Genomic DNA, 10,400 nt, shown 5'->3' with positions numbered 1-10,400 from the left:
TTCCAGGCCAGTGATTACACTTGCTGCCTGACTACTGCACTTTATTGAGTTAATTATGATATTCTATGTATTTATTTTTACTGACTGTCAATCATTAAAGGGACAAACAGCAGTAGAAACTATAACAAAAAACACCCCTCCATTATAACGTTCATAACATAAACAAATTATAATATCATAAACAGAGCTATGGATGTAAGGACTGACCATACATGATATAAAAATTATACTTTAACCATGTTTTGAGGCTTTATAGTGTTTGTTTGTATTTACTTTGTTGACAAGCATGGTGTAGAACCAGCTCAAATGTTGGGTTCTGATACGGTAAGATAGTTGAACTAAGCTCAGGCATTTATAAGTTTTATTCTTCAGGAATCAATGGGTACCTATCATTACTTTATAATTCCAAAAATGTGTGTAGGAACTGCTGATTGCCCCTTTAAGAATAAATTGTGATGTGGCCCATAAATGTATGTTTTGGTCTGTAACCACGTGCAGAGCAAAGAGGTATTCCATGTCAAAGAGCAGTTCCTGTCCGTGAGGAACAAGCTGGGCGTACTGTCCACCCAGCAGGAGGACATTGACTGTGAGATTAAGAAGGGCCGGCTGGAATCCTATTACTTCTCAGTGGAGGAGAACATCAGGAACCAGTTCCGGAAGTACATGGACATTCTGGAGGCCAAGCCACAGTTTCAGGTGGTCAAGAAGAGGCTGTTTCTGGAGCACCGGAGGGGAGAAGAACCTGTATGTGCTGTATGATGCTCTGATGGGCACCAACAGCTTTGGGGAGTCCATCTTGGAGGTGGTGGAGAGGTAAAGTGTTCTTAACCATGCTAAATGGGTCTTTATGCATCTGTGGAGCATGTCATTGAGTATTTTAGTTTGACAACACTTGTGGAATGAATTTGAACTGTTAACTTGTGATTATGGTAAATTGGATGATACATTTTATTGTTATTCACAACAGCTGAGTGGTTGGTTCTCCATTTGTCTCAGATAAGAGGCGAGGAACAGGCGCCTACTGGAGGACTTCTGTGTGAGGACGAAGGAGCTCTTCTGCCTGGGCCTAATTGCCCTGCTGAACCACTGGGCCCTCACCAAGGGACCAGGTGAGGAACAGGAAACCATCCATAATTGGAGCAGCAAAATCAGGGAGGTGGAATCAAAGATGAAGGTATGCATCGAGGCCTGCGTAGCAGCCTTCCCTTAACAGGCCTGCCTTGATTCCCAGCATCTTCTCCAGGAAAAAGAGGAACGCAATCTTCAGGACACGGCTCAGGATGTACAGGAATTCCTCACCAGGAAGTGCGACTGGGTGAGCTGGTTGGTCCGAGTGGTCAACCACTCTGGCAGCAGCTATCGGAACTGGCATGCCGGGGTACCACTTCCAACACATGGCCAGTCAGAACTGGTTTGAGGTGCTGCAGGTGAACGATGACACCCTGGTGGTTTCCTACAGTACCAGTCCCCAACCAGTGCCCCGCGACTGCATCCGGCAACTGATGGAGGAGCCAGGGAAGAAGGGTGATGCCCAGGCCGTGGTGGAGGTCCTGGAGAAGCAGCTGGCAGGGTTCGTGGTGCATGCTGTCCGTCACCACAAGGAGAGCGAGGCCACCTGGAGCTTCCCTGAGGACTGCCACTACTGGGAGAGGCACAAGAATGTGGCGTTGTGCGTACACTCAGAGTGACGCTGATAGAGGTGCAACAAGTCAGACAAATATGGATCATTATGTTGTCAACCTGAGGGGTTATTCTCAATTCTGAATTGACCACCTTAAAGAGGATGTGTGGGGAATTATGGTAAATGGGGATGAGGTTTTGTGAATACACCATGCAGTTTGTCCTAGCTATTACGTAACACTATGCACTTTGTATAGCAAGTAGCTTTGGTGGCAATTAGATTCACTGCATATAAATCTGACTGTATTGCTAATTTGAGGCAGTGTTACAATAGCCCAGTGTTTACAGAGTATTTAATTACCTGTATACACATTTTATTATTATAAATGACTAACTCCTACCATAGCTCATGACCACATTTTACTCAATACTCTCTCATAGTTAAATAGCTTAACTCAATGCATCTTACCCTACTGCCAAATACTCACCATTTTTGTGAGGAATAACCTTGCTGCCCACAATTCCACAGAGATGATTTTGCTGAGATTGCAGCTGATGAGCTGTGCTCTCATTTTGTCTCTCTGCGACACAGGCTGGCCTACATTACAATGAAAGAGAACATGGAAGCTGTTTTGCCATCTGGGAAAACGACTTGGCACTCAGTGTTTTCTACTGTGCCTTGTCTTCACAATACACTCAAACTCTTGCTTCTGAACTCATATCGAGCATGCTGCAGTAGCAGAACTTTAATGGTATTACCTCCCGAGCTGTGCCTATTTGTGAACACATTATTCATGCCAGTTGTTACAGCATGGATGTTTAATTGACTAACCTTTCTAATTCGTACTAATTCAGTCAAAATAAAAACATCTAAATTCTACATTTGTCATTATGCTTCGTGACAATAAACGGCAACACATCAACTGTTATTGGACTTATATATGAGTGTGTCTTGCCTGTCTTGTGTAAACATGTTGACGTCTACTGCCATTAAAGCAAGCTAGTGCACCTGCACTCACCGGGGCCCTTACTAATTTAATTGATATTTACACATAAGTCAGCGTTTCCTGTTCACAGCTTTGGTTTGATAGTCTATGAATAACTTTGGCTGCGCTAATATCCTGAAGACGAGCTCCAAAGTGCTTGGATCAGCATTATGGATTCCCACATTAGCCGTGTTGGAGGTGGAGAGCGGTGGAAACGGCCATCATTTCTTGGTCGGTGGAGTAGCTGTATGGTTCTGCTAGGGCTTTAGCCTCAGTGCTACGCTATCGTAAATCAAGCCTGTCAAAATTCATTGAATGTAGTCCAATATACAGTGCAGTAGGAAATATAACTTTTTGAATCGTCCCCTTGTCTTCCATGCACCATCTCTTAATGTGTCTACGGGATGTGTGAGTAAAACAGGGGTTTGGATATTTCTTGTTGTTTACTAGGGTGGCTTAATAGGGTAACATTGCTCCTCTCTCCAAAAGAAGGGTCTCATTGATCAAACATTTACCACCATTGAAAAGCAGGTGTTGTTGAAAAGAGATTGAATGCTGCAGACCAATCAATGGTTGTGTCAAATAGTCACCGTGAAAGAGCACTTCTCTTCAAACACACCATACAACCTGTCCTGCAGACCACTGGTGAAATGCATCATCACAACAGGATAAACAATGCCACAAAGTTGAATTCCATTGGCAACTTTTCCCCAGGAGGACAGTGAGGGTAAACACGGCATCTCTGGACGTCATTTTGCTCTTCATGCAGCCTAGCATAGTAGGCTATAGTATATAAGTATGGAAATAATTGCAACGTCTCAATTCATAGGCTGGTGGATTTTATGTTTTTATTTTTTTAAATACAGGATTGGAGCCATGTTGTCACTCTCCATGGTCTGTTTATCACTGTAGCTTGGTGGTTAGTTCAGCTCTTATTGCAGAAATCATACAGCATAAGCCCATGTAACCTCTTGTATTCATTAGTGGTTTTGTGGGCTTTTCCCGGGTAACATCTATTGATCCATGGAGCTCTATTCCAGCATAAAGAGCTTTCCCTATGACAGCACGTCAATTCCAACTGCCAATGTGGAACAACCAAAGCTTCTGTTTGCCAGCCTGATCTATTGAGGGAATATGCTTTGTGGGGAAGGAGCTAAGGTTACTTTGTTGATCTGGTAAAAATATTATCTGTGTTTCTCTATAATGAATGAGAATGGTTGTACGGTGACATGGAGCCGGTGCTACTCTGACGACAGAGGGCGCTATCAACCAACAGATAAACAGGCTTCTCAATGGTCTTCCTCAAGACTCCCTCGGAATGACACATTTTGCATGGTGATTCTCCACAATATACAGCTGTCTCAAAGCAGTTAGGGACAGGGGTGGAAAGAGTACTGTTAAATTCTACTCAAGTAGAAGTACTGTTACTTTAATCAAATTGTAATCAAGTAAAAGTAAAAGTACTGGTGTAAAAAAAAGTACAAGTAAAAAGTAGCACATTTAAAAAGTATAAAAGCTACTAAGTTACTTCTAAAATAATTTCAATTTTGATGGTTATTTTTATTCTCCTTTTACAAGAACGGAAGTTCATGTGAAAAGGGTGTGGCAATTGAATGCAAGCTTCACAAACATGTGAATATTTAAAAGAGCACAGCTAAAAAGACGCTCACAGGCGGCAGATGCAGGCAGGCCTGCGTTGAGTTTGAGGGACAACTTCTTTATGTACGGAAACAAATGAAGTAAATCCATTTTGTCCGATGGACTAGCAAGATACCCATCCAGCTCCCCTGTACCTTCTGACCGTTTGGTTGTCAGTGATGAGAAGAAATTCTCTTCATCAGACGAATGCTGCCTTAGATGCTCAGTCTCATCCTGTGTGATTGTGTCAAGATGATTCTTCAGGTATGCCAAACCTGTACACTGGAAACAACACAACCTTCCCATATTCAGTCTTTCAGCAAACTCTGTTGTATGTGGCTGGCAACACAATCATATTATTGGCATTGCAATAGCTCTAACACAGACTTCCACACTTGTTATTCTCAGATACTGAGATTGCACAACTCAAATCAAATACATTCAGACCTAACAAATTCTCTAATGTTGAGGTGAGTCCATGTCTGGCTGTACCCAAACATAGTTATACGCCAAGGTTGTTGTCCAGCACCTGTAATGCAACTTAAATAATGAAAAAATTAAAAACATAACAAAAAAACAATTAAAGAAAAGAGTTAAAGACCAAAAGATATCATCATATGGACAATGAGGTTCAAAACTTTGACTAAAGTAATCATACCGGCTGTGATGCCATCAGCTTTGTCAGTCCAAGACGCCTTGAACTTTGGCAGAAGGATTGCAGCAAAAATAAGCTGTGGCTCCTCCATCATTTCTCCAAAGCGCTTTTGGAGACTGTTCTGAATGGCTCTGATAAGTGGTAGGCACATTTGGCAAGATGCTTCCAGACTTTGAAGTTTTGTTTTTAGTAAGAAGATCCCTGGCAGCAGCCACCCCATATGCGTGTTGGTCTTAGACTGTAGAATGTTCAAAGCTGAGACCAAAGGCTTCATCACTTTGCAGTACTCATTCAAGAAGGACATTTCTGCCGGGCTCAGCCTGAAAGATAAGGTCAGGTAAATGTCAGGTAAAATAAAACCTCTTAGAATTCTAACATTTCATGGACAATAAATATTACTGTAATAGGAAAACATTACATTGATTCAAAGAATTGCTACTCACATTTTCACTTTTAATTCTTCTCACACATATTTATTATGGCATCCTCCCCCTTCTCTTGTATGATACGTGTGATCCTCTCCACAGCCAGGTAAGTTGAGTTCCAACGTTTTTGGACGGATCAACTGCAGTTTGCACTCATTCTCTACAAATCCAGCAGCTAAGGTTGACCGCCCCGTTTTATTCCACATGGCTTAGCATTTGGCAAAAGATGACCTGGACAACCTTTTGAAGCTATCACTATTTGTTTCTGCCAACGCAGAATCTGTTGTTGCAATGAGGTTCAGCAGGTGACATGCACACCGTTGATGCTGAGGGAGTTGATATTCTAGGCCACTGTCATTTTCCAGGATGGAATAGGTGTCTTGGTATTCAACCTGCTCTGCTGGCTCTTCAGCATCTGAGTCTCGGTCTGCTGATTCGACTGCCTGGCTCTGCTCACCAAAAACATTGAATGCTTTGATGAAGTTTGTTCCACTGTCTGTTGTGAATCTTTCCACTTTCCCCCTGATACTGTATGCACAATGGATGTCATCGAGGGCACCTGCAAGCACATCAAATGTGTGGGAACCTCTCAATCTCTTGCAAGCATGTGCAGCAGAAAGTCTCACCAGACTTTATTCATCTATCCAGTGACATGTGACCCCGATGTAATTCCTTTGATGAGCTGTCCAACAATCAGTGGTGGTGGCAAAATAATTTACCCTGCCAAGGTGTGCTATAACTGTCTTCTTCATGTGATTGGCAGCTTCATGTATTCTTGAACGAACAGTAGGTCTGGAGATTACTTTGCATTCAGGATGTAGGGTGGTTACCAACTCTTTAAAAGCTGGTTGTTCGACCACAGAGAATGGCTGTTGGCCTTCACAGATCAATTAATGACAAGCTTGTCAACAGTTGCCTGTGAGACGCACCTGGCTCCTCCCACTGCCATTATTTCAGACATCTTTGCTTGCTTGCAAGTTGAAGAGGTGTTTTGATAGTTCCTTGTTTTGTTTGTTTGTGGTTGCCCAGGTGAGCATATTGTAGTTTGTCATCTTTAATGGATGTTTCCTCTGTGGACCAAATTATTGCGGCAATCTGGGCAAAATGTATATAGCCTGACCAGTTTGGTTTTATGCAAATTAACTTAAACCAGCTCAAAGTGCAATCTGTAAGTTTTTGGGTAATGACAACATTTTTGTTTTGGCTCTGTAGTTCCAGCACATTGGATTTGGATTTTAAAAGATACAATGACAATGGGGTTAAAGTGCAGCCGGTCAGCTATAAGGTGTTTTTATTCATATCAAATGAACCATTTAGAAATTACAGCATGTTTTGAATAATGTCACTGTCCAAATACATACGGATGTTGGGGAATATTGCTCTTTCTTTTCCCCAGTTATAAGAACTATAGTTTTGCTGAAGGTCATTTTGCAGGGCTCTGGCAGTGCACCTCCTTGCACTAAGGCGGAGGTACCGGTCCTGCTGCTGGGTTGTTGCCCTCCTACGGCCTCCTCCACGTCTCCTGATGTACTGGCCTGTCTCCTGGTAGGGCCTCCATGCTCTGGACACTACGCTGACAGACACAGCAAACCTTTTTGCCACAGTTCGCATTGATGTGCCATCCTGGATGAACTGCACTACCTGAGCCACTTGTGTGGGTTGTAGACTCCGTCTCATGCTACCACTAGAGTGAGAGCACCGCCAGCATTCAAAAGTGACCAAAACATCAGCCAGGAAGCATAGGAACTGAGAAGTGGTCTGTCGTCACCACCTGCAGAATCACTCCTGTTTTGGGGGGTGTCTTGCTAATTGCCTATAATTTCCACCTTTTGTCTATTCCATTTGCACACCAGCATGTGAAATTTATTGTCAATCAGTGTTGCTTCCTAAGTGGACAGTTTGATTTCACAGAAGTGTGATTGACTTGGAGTTACATTGTGTTGTTTAAGTGTTCCCTTTATTTTTTTGAGCAGTGTATTTCTAACTTTACTTTTCGTACCATTACATGTTTCCTCAAGTTTGACGCAGTTTTATTGGCAGCCACCTCCACCATCTTTGGTAAACAGAGTTTACATTCCATAATTACACTCCTCTTTGCTTGAAGCTGAAGTGTTCTTTGAGATGCAGCCAGGGATTTCCTTCCTCTTGGTCTTCAGAAGACCCGGCCACTGTCTCTGTCTCTGTGTGTGTCTGTATTGTCTCCTACACCTTCTCAATCTCGTTAGGCTCCATTTATTTTTCAAGTTGATTAGGAAACCTTTATTTTTCATGGCATGTAGCTACCTTTTTTTTACTGATAGAAAATCCTGCTACCGATCATCATTTGGTTTGCATACACAGCTGTGATTGGGCCATTTTGGTATGATGCGTGAAATTGAATTGGTCCATCTGGTCATGTTACTTGTCACTGACAAACAAGTGAACAGTTCTAGCTGCTACAAAAGGCGCAAACTTTATGTGCTTGCCATGATGATGTGTATCCTTTTTCTAGATTGAACTCTGTAACGGATGGTTTTGAAAATGTACTTAATTACTTTACTTCATTCAAAATAAACTTAAGTAAAAGTACAGCCTTTGAAAAAGTACAAGTACACAGAAAAGCTTCTCAATTACAGGAATGTGAGTAGTTGTAATTTGTTACTTTCACCCCTGGTTAGGGATTAACATTTTAGGCTATTTACCACATATTGTGCATGAGCATGTTTGATTTTTCATACCAGATTATTTGCAATGTGGTAAAATGTTAAACCTTTCAAAACTAGAAAATAATCATAATCTGAAGATATTTTCCAAAACGGCTTGATTTTTACTTTCACTTTCATAAAGTATTCAAAGATTCACATAATTCAACAGGACCACATGTAGCTGATGTAACTAGTGGCACTGCTGAATGTAAGAGTATTGATCCCTGTCTTCCATCTCCAAATCGCCCCTAGATATGGATGAAATAGAAAAGAAGCCACGACTGACATTTCCATTGAAATCTACGCCTATATACTTCCACTCGGTGACAATCAGCATTGAGTAGACAGGAAACAAAATCCATCATGTTGATTGCACAGAATAGCTGAGCTCGCTAATGTTAAGAGACATTAACAAACAATCAGCAACAGGTTTGTTGGACGTAATATTTTAACCTGCTTAGGAATTCTAATAAACCCTATCTAGTAGATCCAAAGGCCTGTTTAGAGACATGTTCTTCTCCTGCTAGCCACATTTATTACCCGTGTGCTGCCATCCTGTTAGAAGGTAATATATTATTTGATTACAGTGGTTAAAATGGATTTTCATTGTGTTCCATGGTGTTTATCGCCCCCTGGTGGAGCTTTCTGGTACTTAGAAAGACTGCACGGAAACGGAAAGTAGAGTAGTAGTTCTGCACGCTGTAACGGCTGTCGTCCTCTTCTTCCTCTGAAGAGGTGTAGCAAGGATCGGACCAATACGCAGCGTGGTAGGTGTCCATGTTTTAATAGTGAAAACTGAACATGAACACAAATACAAAAACGTGAACAAACCGAAACAGTCCCGTGTGGCACAAACACTGACACAGGAAACACCCACAAAATATCCAAAGAACATGGCTGCCTAAATATGGTTCCCAATCAGAGACAACGATAAACACCTGCCTCTAATTGAGAACCAATCTAGGCAACCATAGACTTACATAAACGTATAAACACCTATAATGAACACAACCCCATCAATCTACAAAAAAAACCTAGACAGTACAAACACCCTAGATGAGACAAAAAACACACAAACCACCCTCGTCACACCCTGACCTAACCAAAATATTTAAAGAAAACAAAGAATACTCAGGTCAGGGCGTGACACACGCAGAGAAGCAGCTAAAAACAACGCTACGGTGCAGGTCTTTCAGTGCAGCTATTTCTTGTCAAGCTTCAGCCTCAGAAAATATGTTTTGTTAGTTCGATTCAAGCATATTGCTAGTGATGATAATATTGTTGTTGATAAAATTGCTTACTTATCAATGTTAGTTGGTTGTATCTACTCACAAATTACCTTGCCTTTCATGTATGCCATCAGCTGTATTAGTTTGCTCGTGCGTCATGTAAACGAATTGTAAAACATTTTGTTACTGTTTATAGTGTAATATGCTTTGTTATTGTACAGAGGTGTTTGCACATTATTAGAGTAATGAAAGGAGTTGGCTAGTTGCTACTTATATGGTAATTGGCTATCTGGTTTGGCATCATTCCAGATACATGGTACCTTGGCACGTGCTTTGTATTTATGCAACTTTAAATGTATATTGTACAGTATGTCGATGTACAGTATGTACAGTATGTCGATGTGAATTGAATACTAAAGTGCATTTTCTGTTTTTTGCAGTTTCACAACATAAACATTTTCAATATTTTCATTCAAGAAAAGTCACGCCTTTGAAGTTTTATTGAAGACTTAGTTGTAAGCTATCTGTCTAGTTTTGCATGGGAACGCAATTTCAATACAGAATAACCCGTCTTCAGGAAGAGATGGCACCTAATATAAATATTTCATAAACAAATGAGTGATTTGATGGAGGGCAGCATCAGAGTGGCCCTGGTGGGTCTGGATCAATGGCAGAATGGCTCTGCCTGGCTGTCTCTGCCAATCCCAGCCCAGGATAATGTTGTTACCATTCAGTCGGTGTGGACCATCAACCAGCCCACTGCTCTTTAAGTGGGTTAATCTGATAAAAAGCATTAAAACATTTGTTCAGTGTCACACAGCAGCAGGTCCAGCCCAGCCCTCATGATCAACTTGGGGCGGCAGGGTAGCCTAGTGGTTAGAGTGTTGGACTAGTAACCGGAAGGTTGCAAGTTCAAATCCCCGAGCTGACAAGGTACAAATCTGTCGTTCTGCCCCTGAACAGGCAGTTAACCCACTGTTCCTAGGCCGTCATTGAAAATAAGAATTTGTTCTTAACTGACTTGCCTAGTTAAATAAAGGTAAAAAAAAAAAAAAAAAAAACTCTAAAAGGTCTCTCTCCTGGCTGGAGGATCTGCATTTAGAGGTTAGGGCTGTAGTCTTGTGAGTGTTCAGCTACGCACTTCTCTAGGACTAGTGGTATAT

The 10,400-nt window shown here is 41.6% G+C and overlaps 1 pseudogene; it reads left to right on the top strand.

The window, feature by feature from the left end:
• Nucleotides 1-468: 468 nt before the first annotated feature.
• On the top strand, nt 469-9,718 carry LOC129837558 (protein rapunzel-like; annotated as a pseudogene).
• Nucleotides 9,719-10,400: the final 682 nt, after the last annotated feature.

Source organism: Salvelinus fontinalis, chromosome 38, assembly GCF_029448725.1.
Source record: "Salvelinus fontinalis isolate EN_2023a chromosome 38, ASM2944872v1, whole genome shotgun sequence".
NCBI classification, from domain to species: domain Eukaryota; kingdom Metazoa; phylum Chordata; class Actinopteri; order Salmoniformes; family Salmonidae; genus Salvelinus; species Salvelinus fontinalis.
The sequence above is the reverse complement of the archived record's forward strand: the minus strand, read 5'-3'. Positions and strand labels throughout refer to the sequence as shown.